Source organism: Carcharodon carcharias, chromosome 2 (genome assembly GCF_017639515.1).
Source record: "Carcharodon carcharias isolate sCarCar2 chromosome 2, sCarCar2.pri, whole genome shotgun sequence".
Lineage (NCBI taxonomy): Eukaryota > Metazoa > Chordata > Chondrichthyes > Lamniformes > Lamnidae > Carcharodon > Carcharodon carcharias.
The window spans coordinates 176,576,857-176,595,349 of record NC_054468.1 but is presented as its reverse complement, the minus strand read 5'-3'; positions in this window follow the sequence as shown (position 1 = coordinate 176,595,349).

Here is an 18,493-nt window from a genome sequence, read left to right as displayed (position 1 = left end):
GCCATATCACTCAGCAGCTCAGCAGTGGAAGGCAAATGATGCTCTGGCTGGTACATCTGTGAACTCCTTGGGCAGAATTTTCTTGTCGGACCCCGCATGCCAATGCGCAGTGATGTTGGGCATGCGTCCCGATGTCACCGCGTGTCATTCCAATCTTCTATTTGGCAGGCGCACACCGGAATCTGCTGCGCGCCTGCCAAACTGTCAAAGGCCTGCTAAGGCCATTAATAAACTAATTAACCAAATTGACAGGGCTGCCCCTACAACCTTAAGGTTGGCGGGCAGGTGAAGAGCCCAAGCGGCCTTTGCATTTTGTATGAAACCTCACCCAAGGGCGGGATGAGGTTTCATGAAGTATTTACTAAATGAATAAAAGATGTTTTGATGCTTCATAAACATGTCCCAGCTCATGTGACATTGTCACATGAGGGGACATGTCTGAATAATTTTTATCTTTCCTTTTTTACAAACTTTAAAAGTGAACTTTATCTCCCTGAGGCAGCTCCAAGTCACAAGGAGATTTTTACTCTCTTTCGTGCGCGCAGGCCCCAACTCTTCCTTCTGCCCCAGCCTGCACAGGTAGTGCTGAGCGCTACCAGGTGTGCGTCACACTGGGCAGGACTTAATTGGCTCGTCCATTTAAAATGGCGGCGTGCAACTGACCGCTGGTGGTGATCGGCTCCGTGCCTGCTCCCGACCGGCCTGCACAGCAGGCAGAAGGTTCTGCCCATTAACTCCCCTGTGGACCTAGTGAAATAGGGAGACAGCAACCAATGTTGTCTGATGTATCTGGATTTCCCCAAATGTTAGTCATGCTGCCTATGTGACAATAAAGGTGTTGCCTGTTCATGAATAGGAGGGGAATTCATGCACTGAATTTACAGATAGTGAGTGATGCAAGTAACCACTTTCTTCATATTGCAACTCAGAAAGCAGCCATGATTCTTCCATTCTCAAGCAATCCAGGGTATCTGGATTGTGAGCCCTTTATTGAGATGGTCAATAATATCTTCTGATGGCATAGGTCAAAAACAGATTCAACAATTAAAGTGGGCACTCAGTAGAGTGCAAACTTCCATCACGCTCTATTAATTCAATGTTATTACAATTACGCAGCTCTTCATTAAGGTTTTATCCTGATTTATAACCACAAGTCTGAGGAAAAAAACTCTTTTTATTCATAGCTTCCATCTCACTAAGAAGGCTTCAGGTCAATCCACATCTAACAACCTGTTCCGAAAACTTTGCTCACATTTTGACATCTCTGAGAAATTTCACCACAGCAGCTGAGACATTCTGCAACATTCTAAAACAATCAACAACATTCAAACAGAAACAGCCCACAGCTTTAAAAAAAATGTTATTTTATCCTATATCCCAACGTTAATGGATCCTTTAAAAAATCACAGGATCTGAATCTGGATCCACATCTTTGCCAAAAGCTGATCATTTTTTTTCCTTTAGTCATACACTATCTGGTGCCCAATTTCATTGAAGTCTGTCCATTAGCTCTTGAGATATATTGTTTACAGACAAACAGACTAACAGAGGTGAAAACATTACCTCCACTCACCTTCAGTGGCAAACATTGAAGTGCTATTGAATGCTAAAAATATTATAGTTGATTAGATCAGAATTCTGAGGTCATGTTTATTTGCCTGGATAAGTCAGGGGAGACCAAAGGTAGAGTAGAAAAAAGATTGAGCATCATAGTGGTTTGTTGCAGATGCCATAATTTCACCATTGGCAGGGGTCAATCTGATACTGGTAACTTATTCCTTCAGGCAAGGATCATCATTAACTTCTTCAACTAGAACGGTACATGCTATCTGCACAACAACAAACATTTGATTATCCCTTTGAATAAGACAGAGGCTGTTTAAACTTGCTGACCTCATTGGCTCCTGGTTAAGCAGCCTCTTGATATTAAATTTCTCATCCATATCTTAAAATCCTTCCATGGCCTTGCCCCTCCTTATCTCTGTAACCTCCTCCAACCCCATAACCTTCCAAAAAATTTACGCTGCTCTAATTCTGGCCTCCTGTGCATTCCCAATCATTATTGGTCCATCATTGGTGCCCATGCCTTCAGTTGCCTAGGCCCCAAGCTCTGGAATTCCCTCCCCATACCTCTCTGCCTCTCAATCTCACGGTTCTCCTTTAGAGCACTTCTCAAAACCTACCTTGTTGATCAAGCTTTTGGTCATCTGACGTAAAATCCCCTTATGTGACTCGGTGTCACACCTTGTTGGAGCTGCAGGCTGACAAATCCCCTGGTTCTGGTGGACTCAAAAGAAGTGGCTAGTGAGATAATTGATACATTGGTTTTAATTTTTCAAAATTCCCTAGATTCAGGGAAGGTTTCATTAGACTGGAAAATAGCAAATGTTTATTCAAAAAAGGAGGGAGACAGAAAGCACAAAACTACAGGCCAGTTAGATTAACATCTGTCATCGGGAAAATATTAGAAGCTATTATTAAAGGCATTATGGCCTTTATAGACTGGAAAATAGCAAATGTTTATTCAAAAAAGGAGGGAGACAGAAAGCACAAAACTACAGGCCAGTTAGATTAACATCTGTCATCGGGAAAATATTAGAAGCTATTATTAAAGGCATTATGGCAGGACACTTAGAAAAAAAATCAAGGCAATCAGGCAGAGTCAACATGGTTTTGTGAAAGGAAAATCACGTTTAGCCAATGTATTGACGTTCTTAGAAGAAGTCACATGTACTGTGGATAAAGGGGAACCAGTGGGTATACTGTACCTAGATTTCCAGAAGGCTTTTGATAAGGTGTCACATCAAAGATTATTGTGGAAAATTAAGACTCATGGTACAGAGGGTAACATATTGGCATGAATAGAAGAATAGGCATAAATGAGTTTTTTTTGGCTGGCAGGATGTAACGAGTGGTGTGCCCACAAGGATCGGTACTTGGGCACCAACTTTTTACAATTTATATAAATAACGAATGATGAGACTAAAGTTATGATTGCCAAATTTGCTGATGATACAAAGATAGGTAGGAAAGTAAAAGTAAGTTATGAAGAAGACATAAGGAAGCTGCAAAGGGACATAAATAGGTTAAGCAAGTGGGCAAAGATCTAGCAAGTGGAGAATAATGTGCAAAAATGTGAATTTGTCCATTTTGGCAGGAAGAATAAAAGAGAAGCATATTATCTAAATGGTGAGAGATTGCAGAGCTCTGAGATTCAGAGGGATATGTGTGTCCTAGTGCATGAATCACAAAAGGCTTGTTAGCAAGTACAACAAGTAATTGGGAAAGCTAATAGAATGTTATCATTGATTGTGAGGGAAATTGAATATAAATGTCAGGAGATATGATTCAGTTATACAGGGCATTGGTGAGACCATATCTGGAGTACTCTGTAAAGTATTGTTCTCCTTATTTAGGGAAGGGTGTAAATATAATAGAAGCAGTTCAGAGAAGGTTTACTAGACTAACACCAATAACGGGTGGGTTGTCTTATGAGAAAAGCATGCACAGACTAAGCTTGTGTCTATTGGATTTTAGAAGAGTAAGAGGCAACTTGATTAAAATCTCTAAGATCCTGAAGGGTCTTGATAGTGGGGATGTGGAGAGGATGTTTCCTCTTGTGGGAGAATCTAGAACTAGGGGTCACTATTTAAAAATAAGGGGTCACCCATTTAAGGCACAGATGAGGAGAATTTTGTTTTCTGTCAGTGGGTAGTGAGTCTTTGGAACTCCCTTCCTGAAAAGGCAGTGGAAGCAGAGTCTTTGAATATTTTGCAGGCAGATAGATTCTTGATAAACAAGGAGTTGAAAGATTATAAGCGGTAGACAAGAGGTTGCAATAAGTTCAGCCTTGATCTTATTGAATGGAGGAAGCAGGCTTGAGTGGTTGAGTCGCCTACTGCAATTCCTAATTCATATGATGTATATTTGTATGCTTGTTTTATAATGGCCCTGTGAAGCTCCTTGGGACATTTCATTATGTTGAAGGTGCTATATAAATATTGGTTGTTGTTGTATCCATTGCCTTCTTACTTAATGACCATTATCCAGTTCTGCGATACCTCTACAAACCTCTCATGGACAGAACACTTGCAAATACCATGTAAAAAAAAGGAACAGGAGCCTCCATTGAAATATTACGCTAACAAACCAAATTGCCAAACATTTGCAACTTTACTGCTATCTTGTTCTTTGTTATGTCCCACAACTACTTCCTATCATTGTGACTATCCCTTGTGAAACTTTTCTGTATTTTTTCATGTGATGTGGATGCCATTTATTGCTCATCATAGTCTCCTAGTTGAAGGTGGTGATGCATTGCCTTTTTGACCTGTTCCAGGTCCTGTGGCGTAGTTACACCCACAGTGCCATTGGGTAGGGAGTTCCAGGATTTTGACCCAGCAACAATGAAGGAACAATGGTATATTTCCAAGTCAGAATGGTCTGTGATTTGGAGGGGAACTTGGAAAGATGGTGTTTCCATGAGTCTTCTCTTTCTGTGCTTTCTGGAATAGTGCTCATGGGTTTGGGGAGTGTGTTGAAAAAGATGATAGAAGATACACACTGCAACCACGGTTGTGGAGGGAATGAATGTTTAACGTGATGGTTGAGATGCCAGTTAAGTGGGCTCCTGTAGCCTGAATGGTGTTGAGCTTCCTGAGGGTTGTTGGAGCTGCACTCATCCAGGCAAGTCAATAGTCCATCAGACTCCTGACTTGTGCCATATGCTGAAGGTGGTTGCAAATGTTTTAGCCTTGTTAGTTTCACTCACGTGTTGGGCTCCAACATTGTTGAGAATTGTTACAACCAGTCCCCAGTCAGTTGCCCAACTTGTTACGATCCAGGATGAGATGCCCCAAATTGTTAACTTCCCAAACAGGACCCCAATTTTGTTTTGCTCTAGAGTGAGGAGGAAAGAGCTGGCTCCCCTTCTTTATTCAAGGCACTCCTCTGCCCCACCCCACTTGGCTGGTTGCAACAAAGTTAATTTAAAAGGGATCCCTTCCCTTGTAGATACTTTTTCCCCGTCCAAATGTACTTATGTTTTAGAAGAAGCCAATTTAACCAGGCTTTCTTGAATCAATGAAAGGGTAAATTTATTAGTTACTGAAAAACAAAGAAAAATTAATAAAAATGCAACACACACACAGAAATGAGAAGTTAGGTCCAAAAATAAAAGTTAAAAATAGATACACGCATCAGTATTTGGCTTTTCCATGAAGAGTAGATGGTGAAACGTTACGGCTGTTAAGTTGGATGATTCCGGTAGAGCTGACTTTACCAGTTCAGCAGTTGCTTTGGAGACAATTGGTTCTGCAGGTTAGCTGAAGGAGTTGTCCTGCTTCATTTCTGACTGTGGCTTTGCTGACTTGCCTCCATTCACAGAGAGAGGAGAAACTTTTACTTGCAAGCTGCAGGGATGCCTAGTTGCTGTTCTTCTGCTGTCACCCTCACAGCACACACTAGCACCAGAACTATAACACACAGATCAGGTTTGCAGCTGGCATTTTAACCCATTCCTTGTGCATTCCTGGAAGGGAAATAAAACAAATACGTCTATTGTCCAGAGTATGCTTCCTTTCAACTCAGAACATTCCCACATTCTGACATATCACTCAACAGGAGATGGTTTCTGCTAAGATGTGATAATCGGCCTCCATTGTCTCAGTAACCACAGGGGATTAATGTTCAGTCTTTTACATTGCATCTTCCCCTTTCAAGTATCTCTGCCTGAAGTAGGCCTTGACACCTTTTTAGATGCAACATTCCATGGTCTCTCTGAACTGGTCGATCAAGTATAATTCACATAGGAACTTTCCAGCAAGTGGTTATTTTACACTCTCAGCCAGTTTTTGCTTGTAGGTCTTTTTAAAACACATGCCTTACTTAAAAAGTTCAATATGTTGGTAAGTAATTCGGGGCTGTGATTCACTGTCATGACAGGTTGGAGATGTTCATAGAATCTCTGCCACCTGGTAGTTGGCTGACTGTGACAAGACTGTAGAACTTCGATCTGATTCAGTGATTGCAGGGTCACTTAATTCTGCTTGAGCATGATTTTTCTACACTTTAGCATGCATTTGGCCTGTATTGTAGCTTCACCAGGCTGTCACCTCATTTTCCTCATGCTGTTCCTGGCATTCTGCACTTCATTGAACTAGGGCTGATCTCCTGACTAGATGGTAATAGTTTGAATGAGGGAAATGCTAGATCATAATGTCACAGGTTGTGGTGAAAAAGTTTCTTTTTTAATTCATTCATGGGATGTGGGCATTGCTGACTAGGCAAGCATTTATTGCCCATCCCAAATTGCTCTAGTTCAGAGGGCAGTTAAGAGTCAACCACATTGCTGTGAGTCTGGAGTCACATATAGGCTAGACCAGGTAAGGACAGTAGCTTTCCTTCCCTAAAGTGCATTAATGAACCACCTGGGTTTTTACAACAATCTAAAATGGTTTCATTGGACTTTTAATTTCAGATTTTTTTTTAATTGGATTCAAATTCCACCATTTGCCACAGCAGGATTTGAAGCCAGGTCCCCAGAGAATTACCCTGGGTCACTAGATTCCTAGTCTAGCAACAATGCCATTATGCCATTGCCTCCTACTATATGGTGCCTCCATGGCTCCATATACTCCATGGTGCCTCAACGGATGTCCAGTTTGAGGGGTTGGATCTGTTCTGAATTTATCACATTTAGCATAGGGGTAGTGCCACTCTACATGATGAAGGATTTCCTCAGTGTGAACATGGGACTTCATCTCCACAAGGACCATGTGGTGGTCACTCCTATCAATATTGTCATGGTCAGATACATCTATGACGGATAGATTGTTGGTTCACTTACCACTCACCACAGGCCCAGTCTGGTAGCTATTGTTCTATTCCAGAAAGCCAATTTGTGAAGAATAAATCTGGAGCGAATCTTTATGCACTTATATATTTATTTACAGAACTAACCATTACAAAAATACACCTACTAACACCCCAACCCCAATTTTAGACTGTGTCTATTTATATCTCTTTTGAAATGACCTTAAATAACTAAGTAACCCATTTGAAAGGTACACCACCAGCCCACTGTAACAAAAACACAAAACTTAAAGGGAAAATTAAATCAAATTAAAATGGCATTCCTGGGTTGCTAATACATTCCAGTCTAACCAGTCATGGAAGGCCTCAAACGTACCAGTGCACACTGCATGCCGCCTCTCCAGGGACACCCGGGTGCCAACCATTGTTGTAGAAAAGAGGTTGGCACTGATCAAGCCCCTTGACTGCCCACTGCCTGGAAATGTTAATGGCCACCTTGACCAGGCCTAAGCAGTCCAACAAGGAGATCCTCTGGCCTGCCCACCACTGCAACCGCCCCTCACCACTCCCCCCCCCCACCCCACACTGGGTGGACAAAGATCAGGAGCGGACGGCTGAGGTATAACCAGAAATTGAGGGGCAGATCCTTCAGGGAATGGAAGAGTGGCTGCAGCCTCATACACGCTGTATAAGTTTAAAAAATGGACTCTTCCAGGCTGCAGAAATTACAGGTGGCAGGAGCCCAGGAATTGACTTAACCATCAATTGCTCAGGACTACCCCATACAACAGCCTCCATGGCAAATCCGCGAAGGACGAAGGGAGGACTCACCCATAGAGAGCCCTCCAGCAGGGGCATCTGCCTCCTCCAGAAGGCAGGATGGAATGTGGTGAGAAACAAGGGTGAGGAAGTGGAGGATGTACACAAAAAGCACATACAGGAAAGCCCTCTGATGTGTCCATTTATAGACGCACAACAGAAGCCAAGTTAATGCCCATTCCCTGCATACAGTTAGTATACAGTTAATAGCTATATGCTTCAAGATTAAGCAATTCAGTCGAGCATGGTGCTATGGAGGCACTCCTGGTAGTGGACATGGAATTTCCCCACCCAAAGTACTTTCTGTACCTTTGCTGCCCTCAGCACTACTTTCAAGTGATGTTCAACTTGGAGGAGCACTGACTCACCGAATAAGGGATGAAGGTATGTTATTATCAGTAGGGAGGTTCCTTGCCCATGTTTGACCTGATGCCTTGAGACTTGATGAGATCTAGAGTCAGTGTTGTGGATTCCCAGGTCACTCTCTCTGACCACATGTGTGCCACCTCTGATCAGTCTGGTCTGCCATTCCAACAAGACACATCCATGGATAGTGTTAGAGAAGTCTGGGGTGTTGGTTGATAGATATAATTCTATGAGCATGACTACACCAGGCTGTTGCTTGACAAGTCTGTGGGAAAACTATCCTGATTTTGACAGAAATCTCCGGAGGTTAGCGGGGCGGGTGGCTCTTTGTCATATGTGGTGCCTACGTCAATGTCTGGTGACCTGCTAGTTTTATTCTTCTTAGATTTTTTTGTTGAGGTTTGATTGAGTGGCTTGCTAGGCCATTTAAGACGTCAGTTAATAACAAGTCACATTGCTGTGGATCTGGAATCACACACAGGCCAGACTGGGCAAGGACAGCAGATTTTCTTCCCTTAAAGGAAATTAGTGAACCATTTGGATTTTTATGACAATCCCTTAAATTCATGGCCACCATTACTGATGTGAGGAGCTGAATTTTTGGGCTCCCTGAAGGCAGGAACGGAGGCAGAGGGGCCCCAAAAATGCTGGAGCCCAGGCAGCGTCTCATTTTGAAGGTGTTGATTCCAGTGTCAGAAATAATCAACAGGTTGGAAAGAGGACAGAACGGGAATCCCATTCTCCTGCCCAATCAGTGTAATGAAACTTGTTCAAAAGCTCTTTTAGAGCTTGTTGAATAGGGAGGATGGAATATTTAAAGGGGAACATGGATTTTAGAAGCTGTTAATTTCATAACAAGCTGAGGAGAGCCAGGGACACAGTGGAGAATCAGTCATGGCTGCCCCAGGCCATCGCCCTGGCCCCATAAGAGGATTCGCAGGGCAAAGGGAAACTGGGCACTTGTTCAGGGAGTGCCCTTGGTGTCCACAGGGCAGGGAGCTTGGGCATTCAGCAACTGGTCTTTGAATGGGGCCAGCATCCCCTGGCATCATAGGGGCAGAAGAGCGAGGGGAAAGGCTGTCAAGGACAATTGGGCAGCCACCTGCTCAGAAGGAAGGCATCTCCTGGAAATTGGGGAACCAATTTTTGACAGCGGCATTGAGGGAAGGAAGGGCCGAACCCCAGGTACCAGGAGAGTACAGGAGAGGAAAAAAAGGCAGGAATGCAACAGAAGCCAAACCTTCAACACAGGATCAACCAAAAACCAGTGTTGCAAGAGACTGCAACAATCCAGGCAGATGGTCACAGACATCTGTACCCTTGTCACTGAAGACCTCCCACTCATAGTACTGGTTGCCATACCCTGCCAGTGGTCATCAAAGTCATTGTGGCCTTGAACTTCTTTGCTTCGGGATCCTTCAAAGGATCAGCTACAGGAGGGATTAATAAATGATCTCATAAAAGATTCTCTAGTTAGGTGTGATCATAACATGATGGAATTTCACATTCAGTTCAAGGGTGATAAACGTGGGTCTAAAACTACTGTTTTAAAATTAAATAAAAACAATTATAAGGATATAAAGACAAAGCTGGCTAAAGCAGACTGGGAAAATAAGATGATGGAAAAGAAGTGGCAGACACTTAAGGAGATATTTCAAAATTCTCAACAACAAGATATTCCATGAAGAAAAAAAGACTCTAGGACAATGGAGCAAAATCCTTGCCTAATTAAGGAAATTAATGTTGGTATCAAATTGAAAGAAAAGGCATACAATATTGCAAAGATCTGCAGTTGCTCAGATGATTGGGAAAATCTCAGAAGCCAGCTAAGGATCAGGAAAAATAATAGAGGGAGAAATTTGAGTACGAGGGAAAACTAGCAAGAAATGTAAATAGCAGACAGTAAAAGACTCTACAATTATATAAAAAAAGAGTAGCTACAGTGAGCATTGGTTCCTTAGGGGGTGAGACTGGGGAATTAATAATGGGAAACAAGGAAATGGCAGAGACTTTGAACATTTATTTCGTATCTGTCTTCAGAGTGGAAGACACAAAGAAGCATCCATAGAACAGTAGAAAATCAAAAGACAAAAGTGAAGTAGGAACTTAAAATAATTGCACGCACTAGAGAGGACCTAGCTGCTCTCCCTCATGGCCTTCAGCATTAGATCTAAATTGGCATCAATGAAAGAAGGGTGCCAGGCCTCATTGTGACATCTGACTTCCAACTGGTAAAGTGAAAGGTTTTGGCACAAACTGCAGATTTCTCCTTCAGGACAATGAGTAGCCTTGGTAGTGGCTGCCTTGGGTTGTATAAATGCGTTTAAATTCTATACCCAGAGAGCAGTGGAGGCAGGGTCGCTGAATATTTTTCAGGCTGAGCTGGATAGATTCTTGATTGACAGGAGCATCAAAGGGTTTGGGGGGTGGGGTAGACAGGAAAGTAGAGTTGAGGCCACAATCAGGTCAGCCATGATATTATTAAATGGTAGAGCAGGATTGAAGGGCCAAATGGCCTGCTCCTAATTCATATGTTCATTTGCCTGTATTTTAGTATGAGTCCCAATCTTCATCTGATCCACCTTCATTCACATCCCCTCTGGTTCTAAATGGACAGGAAAACCTGACTCTGTATTAACTAAGGGCTTACCCACACGGAAATCATAAAATTAAACAGATTCCCACTGAAGGTGGGTTTCAGATCCCAAAACTTCTCTTTCCCACCTCCATGGTAAAAACTTAGCCTTAGCGTTTTATTTCAGGTTTATTTAATGAATTGAATTTAAATTCCCCAACTACCATGGTGGGATTTCAACTCATCTCTCTGAATTGTTGGTCCAGGCCTCTGGATTACTAGGCCAATAACATAACATAACATGTTACCACATCCTTAGATTTTCATAGCTAATTCTAAGCTTCTTGCACTGTGTGGTTTTACATCAGTCTCAGGAGAGTGGAGGTTTGTGGCTGAGTCTGAATTGATGCAGTCTTCGAGAAATGAGGTACCAGTTACCTCAGCGATGCTGATTTCCTTGAAGGACCTGCTTCTAATCCCATGTTGTTTGTGGATCAAATGTTTACAGTGTTCATGTCAGAGTGCACAGCTTATCTGAGGAAATATGATGACATTGAAACCCACTCACTTTTAATTAAATATTAATTATGTTTCGTTGTATGCAGGTGGTGGGCATTAACTGGAGATTCTGTTGTGAACCTGATAGTCAAGTGGTTATGGTACTGGGCTTATAACCCCAAGATCAAGAGTTCAAATCTCACAATAGCAAACTATGAAACAATGTAACTTCACCTGAATAGAACAGATGGAAAAGTGTTTGTACTTGAAAGAGTTACACATAGACACATCAGGGGGCTTTCCTGCATGGTCTGCCCTTTCACACTCTCCACTTCCTCCCCCTTATTGGCTATCCAGATGCACCATGGCATTCCATCCTGCCATCAGGAGGGGGTAGAGGTCCCCAGTGGGGGAGGAGTCCTCCCTTTGCCCAGCAGGGATTTGGCATGGGGTGTGATGCATGCGGCAGTCCTGTGTGCTAGATAGTTCAGCTGATTTATGGACTCTTGAGCCATCTATAGTCCCTGCAAATGGAGGAGTCTGTTTTTCATATTTATACAGAGTGTGAGAAGTTGCAGCCTCTCTTCCATTACTTGAAAGGGCTGGGCCTCAACTTTTGATTACACCTCAGCCCCAGGCTCTTGGATTTAGGACAATGAACACCGTCAAACAATCAAAACCAACTCAGGTCAGTTTTCTGAGTCTGATAAGCAAATATCCATAGTTCAATCCTAGATATTTGTAATTTGTACCAAATAAGAAAACAAAGCATTGTTTTTTTTTCCCTGAAATAAACCTCAGAATTACATGAATTCATTGAAATGGTGGGTATAAAAGCCGGTGAACCAAGTGTTTATGCCCTCCTTGGAATATTAATCTTGCACCACTGCTTTAGGAATCTATTAACAAATACAGAGCGATGTACAGCACAATTCTGCAGTTTTTCACATTGACGAAAAATAATATGCAACCTTTTCTGGTGTTGTTACAAGCACTAGCAAAAATCTTTGTAATACCATTTCTGTAATGAAAATCATATCTTCAATATTAAAATCATCATAGGGGATTTTTTTTAAATTCATTTTTCAAAGTTTTAATGAAATTGGAATTTCATTTTATATTAAAATCCATTTACTCACATAAAAGCTCCAAGTTATTACCTTAAAGGTATAAATGAAAGAAAAACTAAAAACCACATAGCATGAAAAACAGCTTTGGAAAAATCAATTCCATTACGCTTGAGGCTTTTTTTGTGTGAGTTCATCTCTTATGTCGATTTGACATTTCAAGTAAGTTTAATCTATCTTTTCCCATTACATATTGATGTGCAGATGATAAACGTAGGTGATGTTTTCCTGGATCTGTAAAGTCTAACAAAAATGGTTGCTGTAACTACATTGAGAAGGTTAGGCAGTTATGCAATTTTCTTCAGTCATTATCATAAGTTTCAGTTTTCCTGTAGCCTGAAATAACTGTAATAAGGGTAGGAGAAAGGATATTGTCAGTGAGTGAAAAGCTTGCTAAAGTTGTATTTTAACAAAGATGTGACGTTGTCCTCCGTAGGACATATGAAAAATATGTAATGTACTCTCATTAGAAAAAAATGTACAAAAGTTGCATGTGTGGACACAAGGAATTATACAAAGGATTTTTCACTTGCACAACATAGATAAAATGGCCAGCTCTGTCACAGTGCTCCTATAGGAGAAGAAAATCTAGGATTGCAGGACAGGAGGAAAACCATTCATAAGCCAAACTACCCAAGTAGATTTGCATTTGTAGTGTCAGCTTGTGCATGATAAGGCTCAAGTTAATCACGGAGGCTAGCAGTCATCTGCATTGGAGCGCCAGTGGAAGAGGAAGTCACAGCCACCTTCAACGTCTATGCCACAAGAACCTACCCGGTACCCAGGAGACATTCATCATCATGTTGTCAGTTTCTACATTGAGCAGGAAATTGAAGCCCCTTTTCTGACATATCTATATATATATATATATATATATATATATATTTAACAAGCAGCAGCCTAGGCCAACCCCTGCATCCAAATGCATAAGGTTAATGTTGTCTAGTTCTTTCACATGTTTTTTAGCTCATTAGTTGGATCCACTGTGACTAATTATTGATCCTTGATGTAATTTGGCCCCAAATTATTAAAAATTGATGCAAATTTATTCAAAATGGCAATAAACTAATCAAATGTATATTTTCTAGGATCAGCTTCTGATCATAATTATTTACAAGTTCAAAGTGTAGATTTAGATGCATGCAGAGAGGTATCCTGCTAGTGGGAGTAGAAATTTTAATGCAGGTGATCCCTTAACATAATTCATGCTGCAACATTGGGAAATTTATTGCAAATATTAATCTAAAGCTCAGGGTGGAATTGTCCCACATTTGCACAAAGTGCGGTAGCAGGCGGGATAAAGGACATTTCACCTGCCGCCACAATGGTGGCTTTTCATGCAGTATCGTCCTGTTCCCGGCATGTCCAACCTCATTAATTATGCATTCATGGGTACACAGCATGTTATGTACCCATGGGTACACAATGCTGGATCGCTGGTGGGTGGGGTGGGGGGTGGTGGTGGCTTGCTCGGATTTGCTCGCCACGCTGTGACCTCAGTGCTTCCTCGCTCTGGGCATCATATTTAAACGTATGGCTACTTCATGGACCACCCGGAAACAACAATGGCAAACCCAGTCCTGCCGACCCTGCAAACCTCTCCTTAGTAACATCTGGGGGCTTGTGCCGAACTGTCTCACAGGCTAGTCAAGCAACAGTCTGACATATTCATACTCATTTGATCACACATTACAGATAATGTCCCAAACACCGCCATCAACATTCCTGGATATGTCCTGTCCCACCAGCAGAACAGGCCCAGCAGAGGTGGCACAGTGGTATACAGTCAGGAGGGAGTTGCCCTGGGAGTCCTCAACATCGACTCGGGCCCCCATGAAGTTTCATGGCATCAGGTCAAACATGCGCAAGGAGACCTCCTGCTGATTTCCACATACCGCCCTCCTCAGCTGATGAATCACAACTCCTCCATGTTGAACACCACTTGGAGAAAGCACTGAGGGTGGCAAGGGTGCAGAATATATTCTGGGTGGGGGACTTCAATGTCCATCACCAAAAGTGGATCAGTAGTGCAAACATAGACTGAGCTGGCCAAGTCCTAATGGATATAGCTACTCAACTGTGTCTGCGGAAGTTGGTGAGGGAACCAACAAGAGGGAAAAACATACTTGACCTCATCTTCACCAACCTGCCTGCAGCAGAAGCATCTGCCCATGACAGAATCAGTAAGACTGACCACCACATAGACCTTGTGGAGATGAAGTCCCATCTTCACAATGAGGATACCCTCCATCATGTTGTGTGGCACTACCACCATACTAAATGGGATATACTTCGAACACATCTAGCAAGTCAAGACTGGGCATCCATGAGGCACTGTGGGCTATCAGCAGCAGCAGGATTGTACTCAACCAGAACCTGTAAGCGCATGGCCCAGCATATCCCCTACTCTATCATTACCAGCAAGCCAGGGGATCAATCCTGGTTCAATGAAGAGTGCAGGAGGGCATGCCAGGAGCAGCACCAGGCATACCTAAAAATGAGGTGTCTACCTGGTGAAGTTACAACACAGACTACTTGTGATCGACAGAGTTAAGCGATTCCACAACCAACAGATCAGATATAAGCTCTGCAGTCCTGTCACATCTAGTCATGAATGTTGGTGGACAATGAAAGGAGGAGGAGGAGGCTCCACAGATATTCTCATCCTCAGTGATGGAGGAGCCCAACACTTCAGTGCAAAAGATAAAGCAATTGCTACAATCTTCAGCCAGAAGTGCTGAGTGGATAGTCCTTCTCAGCCTCCTCCAGAGGTCCCCAGCATCACAGATGCTAGTCTTCAGCCAATTCAATTCACTCTGTGTGATATCAAGAAATGGCTGAAGGCATTGGATACTGCAAAGCCTATGGATCCTGACAATATTCTGGCAATAGTACTGAAGATTTGTGCTCCAGAACTTGCCATGCCCCTAGCCAAGCTGTTCCAGTAGTGCTACAACACTGGCATCTACCCAGTAATGTGGAAAATTGCCCAGGTATGTCCTGTACACAAAAAGCAGGACAAATCCAACCTGGACAATTACTGCCCGATCAGTCTATCCCCATCATCAGTGATGTGATGGAGTAGGTCAGCAACAGTGCTTTCAAGTGGCACTTACTCAGCAATAACCTGCTCACTGACTCTCAGTTTGGGATCTGCCAGGGTCAATGCTTCTGACCTCATTACAATCTTAGTTCAAACATGGACAAAAGAGCAGAATTCCAGAGGTGAAGCGAGAGTGACTACCCTTGACATCGAGGCAGCATTTGACTGATTGTGGCATCAAGGTGCCCCAGCAAAACTGGAGTCAAGGGGAATCGGGAAAAATCTCTCTGCTGGTTGGAGTCTTACCTAGCACAAAAGAAGGTGGTTGTGGTTGTTGGAGGTCAATCATCTCAGTCCCAGGACATCACTGGAGGAGTTCCTCAGTGGTTGGGAAACCTCTGGAAACTATAGTACAGGATAAAATCAATAATCACTTCGACAAGTGCAGGATAATTAAGGAAAGCCAGCATGAATTCGTCAAGGGAAAGTCATGTTTAACTAACTTTCTGAAGTTTTTTTGAGGAGGTAACAGAGAAGGTTGATAAAGGAAATGCTGTTGATGCGATGTATATGTATTTTCAAAAGGCACTTGTTACAGTGCCACACGACAGACTTGTGGGCAAAATTCTGGGTCATGAAATAATAAAAGGGAAAGTAGGCACTTGGATAAGAAATTTGCTAAGTGACAGAAAACAGAAAGTAGTGACAAATGATTGTTTTTCAGATATGAGGAAAGCTTATAGTGGGGTTCCCCAGTCATCAGGTCCAACATAGGCAAAGAACATAGACATAGCTGCTCAACTGGATCTGCAGCAGGTGGTGAGGGAACCAACAAGAGGGAAAAACATACTTGACTTCATCCTCACAAACCTGCCTGCCACAAAAGCATCTGTCCATGACAGGATCAGTGAGGGTGACAACTGCACAGTCCTTGGCTTTCCTTAATTATCCTGCACTTGTCTAAGTGATTATTGATTTTATCCCATACAATAGTTTCCAGGAGTTTCCCTGGAACTCCTCCGTGATGTCCTGGAACTGAGATGATTGACCTCCAGCAACCACAACCTTTGTGCTAGGTGTGACTCCAACCAGTGGAGAGTTTTCCCCCTGATTCCCATTGAATCCAGTTGGGACCCTTGCTCTTCCTGATATATATTAATGACTCAGACTGTGGTGTCCAGGACATGATTTCAAAATTTGCAGAAGATATGAAGATTGGAAATGTTGTCAACTGTGATGGGGGTGGTCTTGAACTTCAAAAGGACATAGACATGGATGTGGGTTGTGCAAACATGTGTCAGATGAAGGACAATGCAGAGAAGTGTGAGGTGCAAGCAAAATAAAAACAGATAATGCTGGAAAAACTCAGCAGTTCTGACAGCATTTGTGGAGAGAGAAACAGAGTTAACATTTCAAATCTATATGATCCTTCTTCAGAGCATACAACGTAATTCATTTTGGTAGGAAAGATATGGTGGGACAGAAAAAAATAAAGGGAGAGCCTATAATGGAGGTGCAGGAACAGAGGGACCTCAGTGATACCTACACAGGTCATTGAAGATGGCAGCGCATGTTGAGAGAGCAGTTAATAAAGCATATAGTATCTAAGGCTTTATTAATAGGGGCATTGAGTACAAGAGTAAGGAATTCATGTTGAACTTGTATAAGACACTACTTAGGCCTCATCTGGAGTACTGCGTCCAGTTCTGGAAGCCATACTTGAGGAAGGATGTGAAGGCATTGGAGAAAGCACAGAGAAGATTCACAAGAATGATTCCCGGGATGAAGAACTGTAGCTGTGAGGATAGGCTGAAGAGGTTGGGACCATTTTCCTTGGAGAAAAGAAGGCTGAGAGGAGACTTGATAGAGGTATTCAAGATCCTGAGGGGTATGGACAGGGCAAATAGTGAGAAAATGTTCCCATTCAAGAGAACATCAAGAACTAGAGGGCACAGAAACAAAATAACTGGCAAAAAGAGTAGATGCGAAGTGAGATAAAATGTTTTCACCCAGAGGGTGGCTGGAGTCTGGAGCAAATTTCCTAAAAGGGTGGTGGAGGCAGGTTCAATCGAGGTATTCAAAAAGGAATTGGATTGCTACCTGAACAGAGAGAATGTGCAAAGTTACGGGGATAAGGCAGGGAGTGGGGCTAGGTGGAATGCTCTTTTAGAGAGCCAGTGCAGGCACGATGGGCTGAATGGCCTCCTTATGCACTGTAAAGATACTGTGATACTGTGAAGGTAGTTTCCTAGGCCCCACCATCTTCAACTGCTTCATCAATGACCTTCCTCCCATCATGAGGTCAGGAGTCGGGGTGTTTGCTGATGATTGCACAAAGTTCAGCACCATTCACAACCCTTCAGATACTGAAGCAGTCCATGTCCAAATGCAGCAAGACCTGGACAATATCCAGGCTTGGGCTGACAAGTAGCAAGTAACATTCATGCCACATAAGTGCCAGACAATCACCGTCTCCAACAGCAGGGAATCTAATCCTTGCCCCTTGATTTTGAATGGTATTATACCATTGCTGAATCCCCCACTATCAACATGCTGGAGGTTACCATTGACCAGCAACTGAACTGGACTAGCCATATAAATACTGTGACTACAAGAGCAGGTAGGAGGCTAGGAATCCTGCGACATGTAACTCACCTCCTGTCATCCAAGGCCTGTCCACCATCTAAAAGGTACATGCCCGGACTGAGATGGAATATTCTCCGCTTGCCTGGATGAGTGCAGCTCCCACTATGCTCAAGAAGCTTGACACCGTCCAGGGCAAAGCAGCCCTCTTGACTGGCAACTTTTCCAAAAACATTCACTCCCTCCACCACGAACGAGCAGCAGCAGCAGTGTATACCTTCTACAAGATGCACTGCAGAAACTCACCATGGGTCCTTATGCAGCACCTTCCAAAACCACAACTGCTACCACCTAGAAGGTCAAGGACTGCAGATACATGGGAACACCACCACCTGGAAGTTCCCCTCCAAGTCACTCATTATCCTGACTTGGAAATATGTTATCATTCCTTCATTGTCGCTGGGTCAAAATCCTGGAACTCCCTTCCTAACAGCACCGTGGGTTGCCTACACCACAGGGACCGCAGCAGTGCGAGAAGGTGGCTCACCACCACCTTCTCAAGGGCAATTAGGAATTGACAATAAATGCTGGCTGAGCCAGCGAAGCCCAGACCCCGTAAATGAAGACTCCAGGCCTGGACTGCTCCAGGCAACAGGTGGCCCCGAAAGC